Here is a 19,153-nt window from a genome sequence, read left to right as displayed (position 1 = left end):
TAAGTCACTTGCCAAAGATCACACAGCTGGAAAATGGTGAAGTCAGGATTCAAATCCAAGAAGCCTGACTCTAGAACCTATGCTCTTCTCCACAGTTATGCTGCTTTCTTTGCTATCTAGTCTAAAACCCCACAGGTTTGAATTTCTGATGTCCCCTGGCTGCAGAGATCGATGGCTCCTGGGAGGATCCTCTTTTATTTACATTTGTCTCTGGAAGAGGCTGAGGTTTCTGTTTTGCCTCCAGGTGTAACCAGGACTGAGCAACATCCCAGGAAAATGACTCCCTGGAGCACTGACTTGGCTCCATCTCACGTCATTCCTTTATTCGACAAATATTTATTGAGTACAAAATTAAATGAGGCAAGGATGTGCCCTTGATTTCCTTACAAGCTAGTGCATCATCGGTTAAGATACAGTGCAAATAAGGTGATGATCTGGGTTAACACAGAGGAAGAGCATCTAAATCAGATGGTGGGCACAAGGTGGGAGTGACTGCAGGAAGTATTTCCTGGAAAAGATGATGACCGAGCTGAGGTATGAAAGACAATAAGGAGTTAGCTAGAAAAGAGGTGCACGGACTTTTACGAGAAGAGCAATTGTGGACTCTCCTAGAGAGAAACAGTAAGACGCTGGCGCCTGGCAATTCCGGCAAATATTTTAACCACTTTGCGGTTTGATTTCCTCTCCTGTAAAACTGAAATAAAATCACCTACTCCATAAAACTGTGAAGGAAATGTTCTGAAAACCAAAAGTTCAGTGCAAATGTTTGTTATTCTATGCCTTGTAAATGTCTTGATGAGAGAAGATGACCAGAGTTTAGCAACTCTGTTGTATTTGTGATATGGTGTTGAATTACTTTTGCCAGATTCACACACTCCACTCCTCAGGCCCAGTCAAATTTGAATTTCTATTCTGTAACTGGGATTGACTCCCTGAATCTCAGCTTCATGACCACAGCTGGTTATATGATCAATCTCAAACTGCCCTTACCACGTCTATAACATTGGAATGAAACACACATGTTGCAAATGTCAGCAGTGCCTGGCCCATCAGTAAATGTTAATTTTCTACCTATCTCCTCTAGGTTGTCTTTGAGGGAAGTTGGGTTTGGTTAGAGATATAGTTAGCATTAGACCGTTAACTGAAGCCCAAATGAAGATCAGAGTCTAACAGATTTGAAAAAGAAAAGGAGGGAAAAAAGGATTCTTCGTTTCTTAATGTGCACAGGTTTGTGGGGAAGATTGGAGAAGGGCCAGCCTGGGAGAGGTCAAACAATATGTGAGTTAAGAATATGGCAGAACAAGAGAAGGCTTGTCAAGGTAGCATTTCCAAGCTAGAGATGAATTGGGATAGATAATGTGTCAAGGGAAATGATCGGCCAGGAAGTAAAGTTATGGAGACGCAGGGGGTGCTAGAAATCCTAGCCAATCCCAGCTAGAAATCCTAGCCAAATCTTGTAGTAAGACAAGAAAAAGAAATGAAAGGTATAAGAAGAATCAGGAGTGTCACAGAGTAAGTTTTCAGCTTCAGAGTAGGGGAATATCAGTCATAAATAACCTTGTTGATAAGTTTCCATGGGCTAAATCAGAGGGCTAGCAAACTACAGCACCAGGCCAAAATCTGGCCTGCTATCTGTTTTTGTAAATAAAATTTTATAGGAACACAGTCATGGCCATTCATTTATATAATGTCCATGGCTACTTTCACGTTACAGTGGTAGAGTTGAGAAATTGTGACAGAGACCATGTGACCTGCAAAGCCAGAAATATTTACCATCTAGCCCTTTACAGAAAAAGTTTGCCAAACTACACACTAAATAAATGAGTTAACAAAATGCCTGTTTAGAGCCAGAAAACTAAGCGTGAGGCTTATTAGCCATTTTCATATATTTGAAGAACTGAGATGAGGAAAAAGGCTTGTTTCACAGTTTCAAAAGGTAAGATCAGGGCCAAAACAAATGAATTATTGGGGAGGCATGCTTTGGCTTAGTTTGATAAATAATTCCCTAACTTTTAGAGCTGTTCCACAAAGGACAGGCTATCTTGGACAGCAGTCTTCTCCTCATTGTCGATAGAAAGATTTAAACAGGAGAGGTATGATGTTCAGCATAGTAGGTATTCAATGTCTGTTGAACAAATAATAGAGTGGATGAATGACTGCCTATAATGTTTAATTATAAAAACAATGGCTAATACTTATTGAGCATGTATTGTATGTCAGGCATGTTCTAAGCACAGTGTACATATTATCTCATTTCATCTTCATCTTTTATCTCATAAAATTATCAGTAGGGTGACAGAGACTTGTTAATTGTCCCCCCAAATCTGTTCTCATTTTCCTCAATAATAGAACTTCTGAATTTTAGTGAAGCATATGGCCATCCCTTTATTAGCCTCCCCTACAGCTAGATGTAGTGATACAAATAAGTTAGTGTTAATTAGATATAAGCAGAATGGCTTGTTACTTATGGACAGTGTCCTTGAAGGGAGAGAGTGTGCCCTTCTCTCCTCTTCTTTCTCCCTTCTGCTGGCTGCAGGGAAGGCATGATGGCTGGAGCTAAAGCAGCCATATCAGACTGTGAGGTAAACATGAGAATAGATGCCTTGCATAGCAAAGAAACAAGATAGAAGCCACTGTGCCTGTTTCCTAGATTTGGAAGAGAGAAAAATAAAATGCTATCTTCTTTAAGCTACCACTATTTTAGGTTTTCTGTCACAGGCATCCAGATCTGTTCCTAACTAATAAAGATGAGTACTATTGTCGTCCCCATTTTATGAATGAGGCTCAGAGTATTTAAGAGTACAGAGGAGTGCAACAAGGAAGCTACATAGAAAATTCCTGCATTGGAGGGAAAGTTATAGTCCCTAATTCCTACTACATTTCCAATTTTATGCTCTTAAACCAGATGGAATGCTTTGTGTCATAAAAAATAGTAAAATTAGAAAAATATTAAATACAAGCATATTGTCTTTTCTAACTGTAGGTGTTGGAAGGATGTGGAGCATAACAACAACAACAAAAACTAATGTACTAGACAATTGTCAATTATTTACTAAGCACCTGTTATATTCCACAGGGTTCAGAAAGCAAGATGGCCGAGGACCAGGGGATCAGTAAAGCTCTGATGGAGGGAGATCTGAGCTGGAACTTTACAAAGAGGTAGCAATTATTTTTATCCATATTCGGGTAGAATGAGCGTTGTAAAGAAAGATGAAGAAAATACAATGCATAACCGTGAATTCATCTGAAGCTCGTAGGAGAACATTTCAACTAATCAAAGAGGGCTTCTCTGGTGGCGCAGTGGTTGAGAATCTGCCTGCCAATGCAGGGGACATGGGTTCGAGCCCTGGTCTGGGAGGATCCCACATGCCGCGGAGCAACTGGGCCCGTGAGTCACAACTACTGAGCCTGCGCGTCTGGAGCCTGTGCTCCGCAACAAGAGAGGTCTCGATAGTGAGAGGCCCGTAGTGAGAGGCCCGCGCACCGCAATGAAGAGTGGCCCCCTCTCGCCACAACCAGAGAAAGCCCTCGCACAGAAACGAAGACCCAACACAGCTAAAAATAAATAAATAAATAAATTTATTTAAAAAAAAAAACTAATCAAAGAAACTGAAAATTGCTCAGTAATTTCACCGTCATGGAAGAGAAATACTAGGGTAACCAACAAAGTTGGTAACAGAATAGTTCTATTTGCATCTTAACTTACAGGATTTTATAGAGTCCCTTTGAGTATCATGTGTATGACAGACAAACAGCCATGCCACAGTTATTTACTTATGCATGCTCTCCTCCAAAGTCCACTCAGCAAAGAGATTAAAGAAAATATTATGTCTGCACAACCCTTTCCTCCCTTTCTCCCAACCACAGGCACATGGAGTGCACAGTTGTAGGTGTATGTACACACCCACACCCAAACTCTGCATGATATGAGTCAGTCTTCACTCTTTCTTCTCCACTGAATGTCTGCTGTTCCAGCCTCTCCTGACCTCCTTTCTCTGAACTATGATGACAGAAATTCCATAAGTCACATAGAAACAAAGATGTTAAAACACTCCCAAAGGGCACTGGTGTACCCATCTAGATCATTTTCCAAGACCCCAAGGACTTAATCCTTTGTGACTTCTACTCTCTTCATTAGAAAAGTTTCAGAGTTTGATGCTAGACTATGACCCAGAAAACTCAGAGAGACCTTAATCTTTCTACTCTGTGTACACTGGATATCAGGAGTTGATTGACAGGTAGATGAGAAAGTTACACAAATAAATATTTTTGAATGAATACATTGATAGGTCTGCCGATACAGTAATATGGAGGATCATGAAAAAAGTTTGTCTATACAGGTTAATTCTCAATTGTAAAACTCCCAAGGAAAGGAAATCCTCACTGTAAACACAGTCTCCAGTCAGCTTGCAAATTGCCCCTTCTCTCCCTATTGCTCTCCCAGAAATACAGGGATACAGACATTAGTAGAATTTAACTTTAAGCCAAGAGCGGAGGCAAATAGGATTATGGTGTTGACACTCACAGGACGCATGCACATAAAGATTCATGTTTTTGATGAGATGATGAGAAGAGGGAAAAGTGGGCAGTAGAAGATGGTATTTGACCCTCCATGATTTAGTCCCAATCGATTTTTTCCAGTTTCATCTCTGACCAATACCCTCAAGCAAAAGACATCCTGTCACACTGGTCTTTTTGCCCTTTATTGAACCAGCCTAGCACTTAATGCCTCTTGCATTTCCCTTACTACTGTCTTCTAACTTAACTAAGACTCCATCACCCAGCTTAAACAGCATCTCCTCTCTATAGCCCTCTCTGATGCTCACTTGTCAGCATTAATTGCTCTCATCTGTGTTTCCCATAGTTCTTCCCACATCTCACTATAGCATGTCACGGCACACTATATTGTAGTTATTGATAATGTAGGACCCCTGCGTGGATTGAGAGCTTCTGAAAAACAAAGACCTTGCATCTTCAAACTTAAGGATTTTTACAGAGACCCTGCACCCCACATTCCTGGCTTATACCTAGGCATATACTTGGTCTCAAAAGGCATTTGACTCTCTCCTTCCTTTCCACGGCTATTTGAGCCCAATCCTTGCCCCTTAGAACCCATTAGAACTTAAGAGCTTCCAGTCTCCCAAATTCTAACCTCCTCCTCTTTCAATCCATCCCATACAATTTTTAGAAAAATCTTCCCCAAACACTATTCTCATCCTTTCATCCACATCAGTTGAGAAGGAACAGAGCGTCACATTATTTAGTGTGGTAAATCCAAACCTTACCCCAATCCTCAAGATTATCATCAATCTGGGACTTCCCTGGTGGTGCAGTGGTTAAGAATCCGCCTGCCAATGCAGGGGACACGGGTTCAATCCCAGGTTCAGGAAGATCCCACATGCCACGGAACAACTAAGCCCGTGAGCCACAACTACTGAGCCCACGTGCTGCAACTACTGAAGCCTGCACACCTAGAGCCCGCGCACAGCAACGAAGAGTAACCCCCGCTCTCCGCAACTAGAGAAAGCCCACGCACAGCAACAAAGTCCAATGCAGCCAAAAATAAATTTAAAAACTTTAAAAAAAAAAAAAAGACTATCATCAGTCTGCAAGGGCTTTGTTTTGGATTGGTTTTAATCAATATATCAATTTGGAGAAAGATAACATCCTAACCATACTGAGGCTTCTAATCCATAAACATGATGTAGCTAACTCGTACTCGTGCTTCCCTCTCCACATATATATGAATATATGTAGGTATATGTATACACACATCTCTGTATATATATACATATCTTCTCTTTTTTGCTGTTTCATAACTATTTTATTGTGACTTAAAAGCTTTGCCCAAAACAATATCTGATTTCCTCAGAGATAATATTTAAGTTGAAATACCTTTGTATTAAAACTAGATTAGATGTCATAGACATCTAACAGTATTTTAAAAATAAAATACTGGGAGCAAGATGTGCCTTAGAATTAAATTGGTTTTATTGTTTTTAGGTAGAATAATGCCTGCATGTTTACTGTTTTTATGAATGTGACATATTGTGTGATAGCTAGGCCTAGCAGCTGTCTCATGGTGAGTGATACTTATATAAGAGCAACCTAAAAAAAGAAAACTCTGTAGATACTGGGGGAAGAGGGACTCTTCTTGACTATTTTCTGCATGTCATAGATGGAAGAGCTGCTGCAGGGCCAGGCTGCTTTCACAGTGTGTGTGTCACTTGCAGAACGTCACACAGCTGAACTGTGTGTGCTCGCAGGAGGCAGAGGACAGCAGGTGTGTAAAGTAGCCATGCTGTGTAGAGGCAGGGCCAACCACAAAGCCCGCTGGAGTCTCAGGGAAGAGCAAGCCATGCGTGGCATTGTTGTCTGAATGTGAACTCTTAATAGATTATTAACATAAAGTATTTTCTTATAATCCTCAAGAATTTTTGGCTCATCTGGAACCTTTCGTGAAGGTGGTGGAGGGCTACCAAGGCAGCTAGATCTGAGAAGCCACAATCCTGGAGAGCAGGGAAGCCCAGAGAAGAAAGTCCGACATTTGCTTCCACCTTGTCCTACAATGAATTTGTTGCTTTGAAAATGATGGTTGACTCTCTACAAAACAGAAACAGACTCACAGACATAGGGAACAGACGTGTGGCTGCCAAAGGGGAGGGGGGATGGGGAAGCGATGGACTGGGAGTTTGGGGTTAGTAGATGCCAACTATTACATATAGAATGGATAAACAAGGTCCTACTGTATAGCACAGAGAACTATATTCAATATCTTGGGATAAACCATAATGGAAAAGAACATAAAAAAGAATGTATATATGTGTATAACTGAGTCACTTTGTTGTACATCAGAAATTAACACAACATTGTAAATCAACTATACTTCAATAAAAAAAAAGTTAAAAAAATAACTAAAATGGAAAGTGATGGTTGAGAGGCTCAGACATAGATTACACAGATTAATATTTTGTATTCATCTATATAGAGGTTTTGCACGTCTTTTGTTAAATTTGTTCCTATGTCGGTGCTGCTATTGTAAATGGAATTATTTTACATTTCATTTTCTAGTTGTTTGCTGCTAGAATGCAGAAATACAATTGATTATTGTGTGTAGACATTATAACTTATACCCTTGCTAAGGTCACTTATTACTTCTAGCAGATAATTTGTAGGTGACTTAGAATTTTCTGCACGGACATCCATGTCATCTTCAAATAAAGAATTTTGCTTCTTTCTTTCTAAAATGTATACATTTTGTTTCTTTTCTTCCTTTTCTGCACTTGCTAGGATCTCTAATTTTGATGCTAATATAAGTATAAAGAGTGCATATCCTTGCCATGTTCTCAGTCTTAAAGAGTATTCTATACATGATTACTTAATAGGATGTTAGGTGTAGGTGTCTCATAAATGCCCTTTGTTAAACTGAGCATGTTTCTTTGTATTCCTAGTTTGCTGGAATTTTTATCACAAATGAGTTTTGCCCAATGCTTTTTCTGCATTTATTGAGATAACTGTATAATTTTTCTCCTCTAATAAGTTAACATGGTATAGGAATGTAAGCGATTTCTGTGCATTAATTTTGTATCCTGCTACTTTACCAAATTCATTGATTAGCTCTAGTAGTTTTCTGCTAGCATCTTTAGGATTCTCTACGTATAGTATCATGTCATCTGCAAAGTGACAGTTTTACTTCTTTTCCAATTTGGATTCCTTTTCTTTCTTTTTCTTCCCTGATTGCTGTGGCTAAAACTTCCAAAACTATGTTGAATAACAGTGGTGAGAGTGGGCAACCTTGTCTTGTTCCTGATCTTAGAGGAAATGGTTTCAGTTTTTCACCATTAAGAGCGATGTTGGCTGTGGGTTTGTCATATATGGCCTTTATTATGTTGAGGTAGTTCCCTCTGTGCCCACTTCCTGGAAAGTTTTTATCATAAGTTGTTGTTGAATTTTGTCGAAAGCTTTTTCTGCGTCTGTTGAGATTATCATACGGTTTTTATCCTTCAGTTTGTTAATATGGTGTATCACATGGATTGATTTGCATATATCGAAGAATCCTTGCATTCCTGGGATAAACCCCACTTTAAAGGATGCTCAACATCACTAATCATTAGAGAAATGCAAATCAAAACCACAATGAGGTATCACCTCTCACCAGTCAGAATGGCCATCATCAAAAAATCTACAAACAATCAATGCCAGAGAACGTGTGGAGAAAAGGGAACCCCCTTGCACTGTTGGTGGGAATGTAAATTGATACAGCCACTATGGAGAACAGTATGGAGGTTCCTTAAAAAGTGAGAGAGTAGCATTGACATATATTCATTACCAAATGTAAAATAGATAGCCAGTGGGAAGCAGCTGCATAGCACAGGGACATCAGCTCCGTGCTTTGTGACCACCTAGAGGGGTGGGATAGGGAGGGTGGGAGGGAGGCACAAGAGGGAGGGGATATGGGGATATATGTATACATATAGCTGATTCACTTTGTTATACAGCAGAAACTTGTACAGCAATTATAATTATATAAACATTGTAAAGCAATTATACTCCAATAAAGATGTAAAAAAAAAAAAGTTAACATGGTTAACTATACTAATTGATTTTCAAGTATTGAAAGAATTTTGCAAATTCATGGAAAATTCAAAAAACCTAGAGTAACCAAAATAATTTTTAAGGGGAGAACAAATTGGAGGACTTACACAACCTATTTTCAAGACTTCTACAAAGCTACAGTAAACTTGATGGTGTGCTATCAGCATAAGGATAGAAATTTAGGTCAATGGAATAGAATAGAGTCTAGAAATAGAACAACACATTTAGTCAATTGGCTTTTCAACAAAGGTGCAAAGGTAATTCAATGGGGAAAGGACAGTCAATAAATGGTCCTGGATCCAAATAGAAAAACAGTGAACATCAACCCCTACATCACAATACACAACAATTAATTCAGAATGATTTACTGTGCTAAACATAAAATCTAAAACTATAAAACTTCTAGAAGAAAACAGGAGAAATCTTTATGACCTTGGGATACGGACACATTTCTTAGAACACGAAAAGCACTAACCATAAAAGGGAAAAAATGGTAAAATGGAGTTAATCAAAATTTAAAACTTCCACTCTTCAAAAAAAAAATACCATTAAGAAACAGAAAGGCAAGTCACAGATTGGGAGAAAATAGTCACAATATATATATCTGAAAAGTTCTTGTATCCAGAATATATATTAAAAACTCTTATAACTCAATAATAACCAGATAAGCCAATTTTTAAAAATGGGCAAAAGACTTGAACAGACACTCCACCAGATAATATAACGGGAACAGCCTATTAACAAATTGTGACAGATCAGCAACATTTCTGTATGGAAAAAAAAAGTGAACCTCAATCCCTTCTTCATACCATACACAAAAGTTAACCCAAAATGGATGACAGTCCTAAATATAAATGCTAAAATTATAAACTTTCTAAAAGAAAGCATAGGAGAAAATCTTTATAACCACTGGAATAAGCAGAAATTTCTTAGACTGAACACAAAAGTACAACCACAAAAGAAAAACAATTGATAATGTGAGCTGTATCACAATTAAAAATATCTGCTCTTCAAAAGGCAAGCCATAATATGGTAGAAAATATTTGTAATATAAATATCTAACAAGAGCTCTGCATCCAGAATACATAAAGATCTCCTACAACTCAATAATAAAAAGACAAGACAATCTTTAAAAATGGGCAAAGATTTGAATAATCTCTTTTCAAAAGAAGAAATACAAGCACATGAAAAGATGTTCAACATCATCAGTCATCAGGGAAATACCAATTAAACTCTCAATGAGATAGCACTTTATGCCCACTAGGATGGCTGAAATTAAAAAAATTGACCATACCAAAGTTGGTAAGAATGTGGAGCAACTGGAATATTGTGGTGGGAATATAAAATGGTACAGCCATTTTGGAAAACGATTTGGCGTTTTCTTATAAAGTTAAATATTCATTTACCATATGACTTCCAAATTCCACTCATAGAAGAACAATAAAAGCATGCATTCACAAACAGACTTGTATGCAAATGTTTATAGCAGCTTTATTCATAATAGCCTCAAACTGGGAACAACCCAAAAGTCTATTAACAGATAAACAACCTGAGATCTGTTCATAGAATAGAATACTGCTCAGCAATTTTAAAAAATGATCTTCTGATGTTGTAACAAACATAATCTCAAGATTTTGAGATTCAAAACATAAATCTCAAAAATATTAGGTTGTATGAAAGAAGCCAGACACTGACTGATTCCATTTATTTGAAGTTCTAGACCAATGCTGTCCAATATAGTAGCCACTAGCCACATGTGGCTATTTAAGTGTAAGTAAAAAATTAATTTAAATTAAGTGGAATTAAAAATTCAGTTTCTCAGCTGCCACATTTCAAGTGCCACATTTCAATAGTCATATGTGACTGGTGGCAACTGTACAGGACAGCACAGATATAGAGAACATTTCCATCCTGCATAAAGTTCGGTAGGACAGTGCTGTTAGAAAACATGCAAAATTATGGTATTCAGGAGAATCAGATGAGTGGTCACTGGGGGTTGGTGGCAGGGTGGGAAGGAGTGGAAAGACTATAAAATGGCACAAAGGCACTTTCTGAGGATGGTGGAAATGCTCTATATCTTGATTGGGGTGGTAGCTACCCAGGTATATACTCATTCAACAGTATACATTACCCCACATCAGCTTTTCAAGTGGACCACAGGGCTCATTTCATTCCCACTTTGACTCTCAGCCAGGCACCTCTGAGCACTGAACAGCTTGTTCAACTGTACAATGTGATGCTGAGAGAGCACCAGGATAGTGGAAACATTCAATCTGAGTTTGTCTCCATTTGACCTTGCTGAGGCTTAGTTTCTATATCTGTAAAAAGGGTGGTGGGGCGGGGGAGTAAAAGTTTCTCATGTAATACTCACAATAATCCTATGAAGTAGAAATCCCTCAAAAAATAGTACCTTTTATTCTTATCATTATAAAAACTTCTCCAGAGTCTTCACATTTAACTTCCTGATGTAGGACCATGTCTATTTTCCTGTAAACCACCTCTGAGGACTATAATAATAGAGGCTCAATAAATATTTGCTCACTTACTGCTTTGTGTAGAATATTATTTGTATGTTAGCATGAGATGATTTTCCTTAACTCAGCCAGTGCATGCGGCTAAATGATTCTTTAAGTTGTACAAGTTTACTGGGTGCTTAGCACACGTGCAAGGTAGTACATGACTTCACAGAAAGAGAAAGGCACAGCCAATGCCTTTGTTATTATAGAGCTACAAGGAAAAAACTTAGGATATGAGCTATTATCATGAAATACTGAATAGTACAGTCCAGCCAGTTAAAAAGTGGGGGGATCACTCAACAGTGTGTACTAATTGTGCACCAGATAAAAAATGAAGATACAGATGGCAGAATTCAGAATGAACTCAAGTCACAAGTGAAGAATTCCTAGAAAATGTCAGTCTTTAAAAGAGGACTCTGACCTGGGAAGCGAGGCCAGGGAGAAAACGGAGGAGAGAGGGAGAAGGAGTGTTGTCTTGGAGATGGGATGGAAAGTCATGGGTTGGCTGGCACATGGAGGCTACTGTGCCCTTGCTAAGCCTAACTGCAGCAGAAGCAGTAGAACCATCCTGGACAATTCATCCTGGGGTTGGAAGTTCTCATACCAGGTCAAGGCAGCACATTTTTGGAAGCCGTGCAATGAAGAGGAAGAGGAGAGTGGGAAGGACCCGGAGCCACTTCCCTGAAGGTCTTGCTTTACCCAACTGATGCATCAAAAATATAATGGGCTTCCCCAAGCAGCCAACTGCCACCATTTAGCTGGGGTACCTAGAGCTCATGTTACAAACAATTTTTAATTAACTGATAGTTAGGCAACATCAACACACCCATTCGCTAAATGTTTTTTTCAAACTGGTATTCTACAAGTCATTCCTCAATTAATGTAATTGTCTTTCCAAAGAATTAAAAATACATGTGATGAAAACAAACTCACTCTGAATGAGATAAACATAATAGGACTCTTCTACTACCTAACACATTCTCACATTACAGCCTCTCAGTAAAACGATCCTGATTTAATCAAAATAAGATATGATTCAACTCCTACAAACTCTTTTCTTCGTGGCTGTGCTTCTTGCTCTCCCTCACTCCTGGGGTCCGTTGCACCTGATACCTAGCCTACTATTTCATCATCACACTGAGTAAAACATTTTCCAGACACAATAACTCTCCAGTTCCACAGACGTTCCCCCACAAAGCCCTAGCAGATGGAAAGCGCTTTTAAATCCACATACTTAATGCATAGGATGGCCATTTTCATTTTTATATTTGCATTATATTTAACACCAGCACCAGTGAAAGTCTTCAGAGGGCCTCTGGTCAACAAACTTCAAAATTATTCCTGTTCCTCATGGCTGCTCACCAATGACATCAAATTCTGGGTGGAAGCCCAAGCCAACAACTGACTCAAACAGTTGATATCATTCTAATGGCGCTGGTTTTCAGTAGAGTTAAAACTGCAAATAGAACACCTCATTAAAACTCAAAGTTCACTTTAGCTGTGCCTCTGATTTACTACTGAGAAGTCATCGTCCAAAAGGGAGAAGCAATATTATTCATACTTTTTGCCTGATTGAAAAAAAATGAAGTGAACAAGTTTTCTGGGTTCTGCTGCTCTTGTTTTTTTGTTGTTGTTGTTTGTTTTTAATTTGTTTAATCTGTAGGACAATACCTTGGCACTTTTGCTATTTTTCAGAGCAGTGTAACCCAAAGTACAGAGCTGTTTGCTGAGTCCACAATCCAAAGCAAGCAGGGCTGCTCTGACCTGCACTACCAGCCTTCCGGCCATTCCTGAGCCTCTGACAAGGGTGGAAGGGGAGTGGGGTGGGCATTCAGGGAGGCTGAGGGATGTGCAGGTGGAGGCAAGGAGCCCTGACACGGCCAATCTCAGTATCTGGATGGTGTGGGCTCCTCAGTAGATCAACTGTGTCACATGACACAGGTAGTACCATACCTGGTAAGGTGTAGTTCATTTTTGTTATCATTATGTCATTATTTCAAGTATCAGTTATGATTTTTATGATGAATGCCAGGGATAAAAAAACAAAGCAGGCTTTGGCAAGAATGTTGTACCACTTTCTATATTAATGAACAAATAACACGTTATATTTTTCCAATTATAAAAGTAATACACATTTACTGTAGAAAATTTGGAAAAAGTCTGGTAAGTATAAAGTAGAAAAGTAAGGTAAGATCATTAAGTAAGTCCTAATTTTGTTATAACTTCTTTCCAGTTTTTCCCCCATGAACACAGATCTTTCATGGAACTGAAATTATACTGTTTATACCATTTTTATCCCGCTTCTCTTGTTTAATATTATATTGTCTAAAAGAATAACTTTGGGACATAATGAAATCTATATAAACATTAGCAATCTCTTTCCCAACATTCTAAATCTTATTATAAAAAGGAGAAGATCAGGAAAAATCACATGCTGTGCCTCCCTGAAATCATGCATCATCTCACCTGTTTGATATATTTGTAAACACTGCCCCATTCTTGGAGTACAACTTCCAGATTGCTCAATCTTTCTTCCAAGGGCTGGCCAACCAAAGGGTAGGATTCATCCATTCACTTATTCAACAAATATTTTCTGAACACCTACTGTGTGCCAGATGCTATGCCAGGAACTGAGTACAGATGGCCCATAAAACTACCAGGTCTAATTGAAATTTATTAAAGGGATATTTGCTAGGTTTAAGTGACATGATATTAAACTAGGCCAAACGGAGCCAGGTTTGAGGGTGATCTGATCAAAACTAGCCTTTCCAGTTCACCAATTTGACACCCACCTCAGCCAGGGCGGTCTAGCTCCTGTTCCCTGAACCTGCCTTTCTTTTTTTTTTTTAATTAATTAATTAATGTATTTATTTACTTATTTTTGGCTGCATTGGGTCTTCATTGCTGCGCACGGACTTTCTCTAGTTGCAGCGAGTGGGGGCTACTCTTCGTTGTGGTGCATGGGCTTCTCATTGCGGTGGCTCCTCTTGTTGCAGAGCGTGGGCTCTAGGAGCACAAGCTTCATTAGTTGTGGCTGGCGGGCTCAGTAGCTGTGGCTCGCAGGCTCTAAAGCGCAGGCTCATAGTTGTGGCGCACGGGCTTAGTTGCTCTGCGGCATATGGGATCTTCCCGGACCAGGGCTTGAACCCGTGTCCCCTGCATTTGGCAGGAGGATTCTTAACCACTGCGCCACCTGGGAAATCCCTGAACCTGCCTTTCACCTGACTTTCTGTGTCTTGCTCACCACTCCCGAGAACCCCTACCTTCCTTTCTGCAGAGCCACATTCCATTCAGGAAGCTTTTCTGAACAGTGACTCTGAGTCTCACTCTCAAACTGTTGCTGCACCAACCATCCAGAACCATCCATTCTGTAGACAAACTTAACTGCCCTTGTTCCCGAGTGGGGTGGTGGTAGGTATCCGGGACAGGCACCAGAGCCTCATTTTCTTTATTATTTCCCTCAGCTATGTACTACATGCATCACTACTAATCACCTAACCATTCCTCTCAGGAACTTCTCCAAATGAATCCCATCTCTGAAAGGATCTTTCAGGAAAAACATTCTACCCTCTCAATTGCTGCAGGGTGTATATATATATATATATATATATATATATATATATATATATATATATCCTTAAGAAAACATAACTACTTTACTTGGGTCACCTCACCACGCTTATGCCACATCAAGACCTGAGATCTTCCACACCAGGCACCAATCTCAGCGCCTTGTGTATAATCTTATTCAGTCTTCACAGCAACTGCGGTGAGGTACATGCTACGACCACAATTTCCAGTTTAGAGAAAAGAAAACTGAAGTTTAGAGAGATTAAGCAACTTGCCCAGAGTTATTCAGTTAGCCACTGGTGAAGTATTCAAATCCACACAGCTACTTCCCCATAGCAAGCTTTTTCTGCCCTGGCGAATATTCTTCCTCACATGTTCTTCCCATGGGGCTGAAACCAGTAATTCTCACATTTTCATCGGCATCAGAATCACGCAGGGGACTTGGTAAAAACACGCTTGCTTGGGTGCTGGTCAAGAGATTCTGGTTCAGGAAGGAGGGGGAGATCTGCATTTTAACAGGCACTCCCCCCCAACCAAGTGATTCTGGCGCCAGCTGTGTTCAGACTACACTGAGAGATATGGTTTCAAACACTAGGAGAATAAACCCATCAGGGGAGAGGCTTTTGGAAAATGGTATTTGTTTCCTCATTACCCATGATCCATCAGGGCTTTTTAAAAAAATTTTTTTAACTAAAAAAATTTTAAAAAATTTTTTATTTTGTATTAGAGCATAGTTGATTTACAATGTTGTAAATGCTGTACAGGTGTACAGCAAAGTGTACAGCAATGCTGTAGAGGTGAACAGCAAAGTGAATCAGTTATATATATACATATATCTATTCTTTTTCAGATTCTTTTCCCATATAGGTTACTACAGAATATTGAGTAGAGTTCCCTGTGCTACACAGTGGGTCCTTGTTGATTATCTATTTTATATACAGCAGTGTGTATATTTTAATCCCAAACTCCTAATTTATCCCTCCCCCCAACCTTTCCCCTTTGGTAACCATAAATTTGTTTTCTATGTCTGTGAGTCCATCAGGGCTTTTTAAAAAGTGGCAGGAGTTATTGTTGAATAGGTACAGAGTGTCAGCTTGGGATGATGAAATAGTTCTAGAGACGGATGGTAGTGATGGCGGCACTACAACGTGGATATACTTAATGCCACTGAACTGCAAACTTAAAAATGGTTAAAACGGTAAATCTCATGTTATATTTTACCACAATAAAAAGAATGGCAGGATGCCCAACTCTCAGCTGTCTTGTAGAAGGTGCCTCTGACACCCTTTACTGCTGATGTGGAAAGAGGTGAGGTATACTCCTGAGGGATGGATCCCTTGGGAAAGGGACAACTGAGAGTAAAAGGTGGAGAAAGTTGGCCCTCGGGTGGCCCCTCCCCAGCTTCGGGCTGGCTGTGACACTCAAAGCCCAGGAGACAGTTCCCAGCACTCTTAAGCACACCTCATCCCCTGCCCGCCTGCAGTCTGTCCCAGACATACTCATGAGTGTCCCTGGACAGAGTAAAGAGGGAAGAGAGGAGCTCAAGGGACATTGGGGAAAGAGCCTGCTTCAGGGCTCCAGGGCCAGCTCCACCCTGGGACCCTCAGCATGTCACCCCACCTCCCTCGGGCGTCACCTGGCCCGTTCCTTCTCACCTTTCAGATTTCAGCTCAGATGCCATTTCCTCAGAAAGGCTTTGCCTGCCCTAAAGCAGCCCCTCCTCCCCTCCCACTCATCACTTTCTGTAATACTACCCTGCCTGATTGTCTTCTGAGCGTTTACCATCACTGGATATTCTATTTACTACTTATTATTTGTACACTGGTTACTTGTTGGCATTGCCTGATTAGAACCAGAACTTCCTGACAGCTGGGAATGTGCTGGTTTTGTTCACTGCCATATTCTCTTGCTGGAGATATAATAGGAACTCAATGAATATTTGTAGAATAAATAGATGAATCAGGCTTATTTGTTTCACTGTGTATAATCTGTTCCTTCTACCTCCCAAGGTGATGTGTAGGAAAGGTCAAATGAGATCAGGTGTGCCAAGGTGCTTTAGAAGGAAAGACTCCACACAAGGTGGGGCTATCACGCATTGGGGTAGGAGGGAAGGCAGCTCATGAAGCCCTGAGCACCTCAAGGGGTCTCCTCCACGACCCTGCACAGTAGGTGCCCCCCTCTCTTCTCCGCTCCTCCTAGACAGAGACTTCTCTGGAATCTAAAAATGATGACGCTCCACCCTGCAGACCATCCAAACACGATGCAACCCAATTATTTATTACAAGGCTAGGCCTCTCAGTGAGTTTTCTCACTAGTGGGGCTCAAATAACAAGATGCTACTTAGGAAGGCAGCGATCTGCCAGGAGGGCAAACCTAGAAGAAGAACCACAAAGATGCTCCCTGACCTAAGTCAGTGGGGTTCAACAAGGCTGAACTCAGTGTCCAGCATATTCCAGATCCTGGGCTCAGCCCTAGAGACAGAGGGGGTGACAGAGACTATCACAAGGGAGTGGGGGACACAGATACTGAATTGAAAACTCAAAGTCAATGAGGTGAATCTGGCATATGGGGGGAGTCAGGGAAGGCTTTGTAGAGTGACTGACACCTAAACTGAATTTAAAGGACAGAGGAAAGAGGGATGGGGAAGAGTAGGCAGCCCAAGGTGAGGCACAGAATGGAGAGACCGTGTGTTGTGTTTAGGGAGCTCCAAGTAGTAAATGCATTGGGTGTTTATTGCTGGAGTGTCTGGTGTGCCAGGGAACAAGTGGGGGCAAAGGGGCTGCGGGATGTACCTGGAAAGGTGGGTGGCGGCCACTCTCCCACAGGCAGCAGATCAAAGCTGTTTCAGACACACGCCCTTGGAGGCCTGGTAGAGATGAACTTGCTCATTGGGCCAGCAGCCCAGAGGGCCGGTCTGGCTTGGCTGGGAGTAGAAAAAGGCGAAATGCAAAAAATCAACCAGACTTCGCTGCACTGCAAGCAGAGAGGGCTTGAGTTGGGAGGGGCTAGGCTTGGAGAACTGGAGAGAGATTCCGAGGGAAATTTTTTCCCAGCCAGACTGGTCGCCCGTGCTGGAGGACTTAGGCTGCCTATGTCGTTGATTCAGGGTTGCCTGTGGAGCCCTTCTCTCGGATGTCTCGCCCAGGGACGGTGCAGCTTCCTAACAGCCTGGCAGAGCTTCACAGCTGCTGTCAGGGCTAAACAGAGGGAAGAGGGGAAAGAAGAACCAGTGTGACTCCCTGCATTTGATTTGAGCCAAAGTGGAATCTCCTCTGAGCCCTGAGTAAAGGCAGCAGAAAGGAAGAGAAGGAAAATTAGGGCCCTGGTATTTTGCATAAAATGCATATGGCCCAAATTTGCTCACGAGAAGTGATGTGATTCAGAGAGAGCATCAAAGACAGGAAAACCAGAGAGAGAAGGGATGGGTGGGAGAGAGAGAGAGAGAGAGAGAGAGAGAGAGAGAGAGAGAGAGAGAGAGAGAGAATGGCTGTGTTGTGATAAAGCAGGTAAAGGAAAGTGTTCCCCCTTCCTTTCCTTCCCCAGTGATCCTTACACTCAAGAAATCTCATGCATTCAAGAAAAAAGGGAAAAACATACCAGTATCTCACTGGGGGATATATTTTCAGGGGCTCCCAGTGAGAATTAAAAACTTTGTATATTCATTTTGATGATATTTGTAAAAAGAAAAATATTCTCAAACCCAACCCACCCTTCCCCAAATCAATCACTCCAACTTTGGCTTGGACCTGGGGATAGAGGTGAAAGTCCCCACCTCATTAGCATACACTCACCTTTTCCCTTTCTCCACACTACTTCCAGCTCCTCCAGCTTAAGGCAGAGAGGATCCTGGCAAGGTTAAACACAGCAAGTGGCTGAGCCTGAAACAGAAATTCCCTGCCATAAGGTCAACAGCATATTAGTAGTTGATCCCTTGGGAGATGGTGGGACTGGAGCACTAAGGGGCAATAGACTACACCTCAATCATCCATCTGTGTTTCTATCCTGCAAAACCCAGACAAAGAGCTCAGCCTCTCTTATCTACTTCTGCATCCCCACAACGAAATAAGGTCTCCTTCCTCTAAGCCACCACAGCATGTGGCAACTTTAGGAAGCAGCATTTTTTGCCTGTCCTCTTCCTTACATGCTTCTCCTTGCCCCTGATAGCCTGCCAACTCCTGGCTTACTATTGCCAGTGTATCCCAGTTTCTGCTGGGCAGTCTCCTACACATTGCAAGCAGTAAATATCTGTAGAATGGTCAGATGCAAAAGTTGGAAACAAGATATAGTGCCTACTAAAGAATGGACTTGAGGACACGGGGAGGGGGAAGGGTAAGCTGGGACAAAGTGAGAGAGTGGCATGGACATACACACACTACCAAATGTAAAACCAATAGCTAGTGGAAAGCAGCCGCATAGCACAGGGAGATCAGCTCGGTGCTTTGTGACCACCTAGAGGGGTGGGATAGGGAGGG

General features: G+C 41.0%; 1 protein-coding gene across 6 annotated transcripts in view; it reads right to left on the bottom strand.

Annotated features, from left to right (window-relative positions):
* PLCE1 (phospholipase C epsilon 1) overlaps window positions 1–19,153 on the bottom strand; it is a 311,658-nt gene that overhangs the window by 275,638 nt on the left and 16,867 nt on the right. For 4 of the 6 annotated variants that reach the window (XR_014248798.1, XM_082406420.1, XM_082406416.1 and 1 more), the window contains exons 2-3: window positions 18,473–18,559; window positions 17,474–17,604 (exon numbers count right to left, since the gene is read on the bottom strand). The exons of 1 other annotated variant lie outside the window; for it this stretch is intronic. The gene's annotated coding sequence lies outside the window, so the exon portion shown is untranslated. The remainder of the gene's footprint in view (window positions 1–17,473; window positions 17,605–18,472; window positions 18,560–19,153) is intronic. One more of the 6 variants, XM_082406418.1, reaches the window with a different exon arrangement.

The sequence above is a fragment of the Balaenoptera borealis genome (assembly GCF_965194805.1).
Source record: "Balaenoptera borealis genome assembly, chromosome: 10".
In the NCBI taxonomy this organism is placed as follows: Eukaryota; Metazoa; Chordata; class Mammalia; order Artiodactyla; family Balaenopteridae; genus Balaenoptera; species Balaenoptera borealis.
The sequence above is the reverse complement of the archived record's forward strand: the minus strand, read 5'-3'. Positions and strand labels throughout refer to the sequence as shown.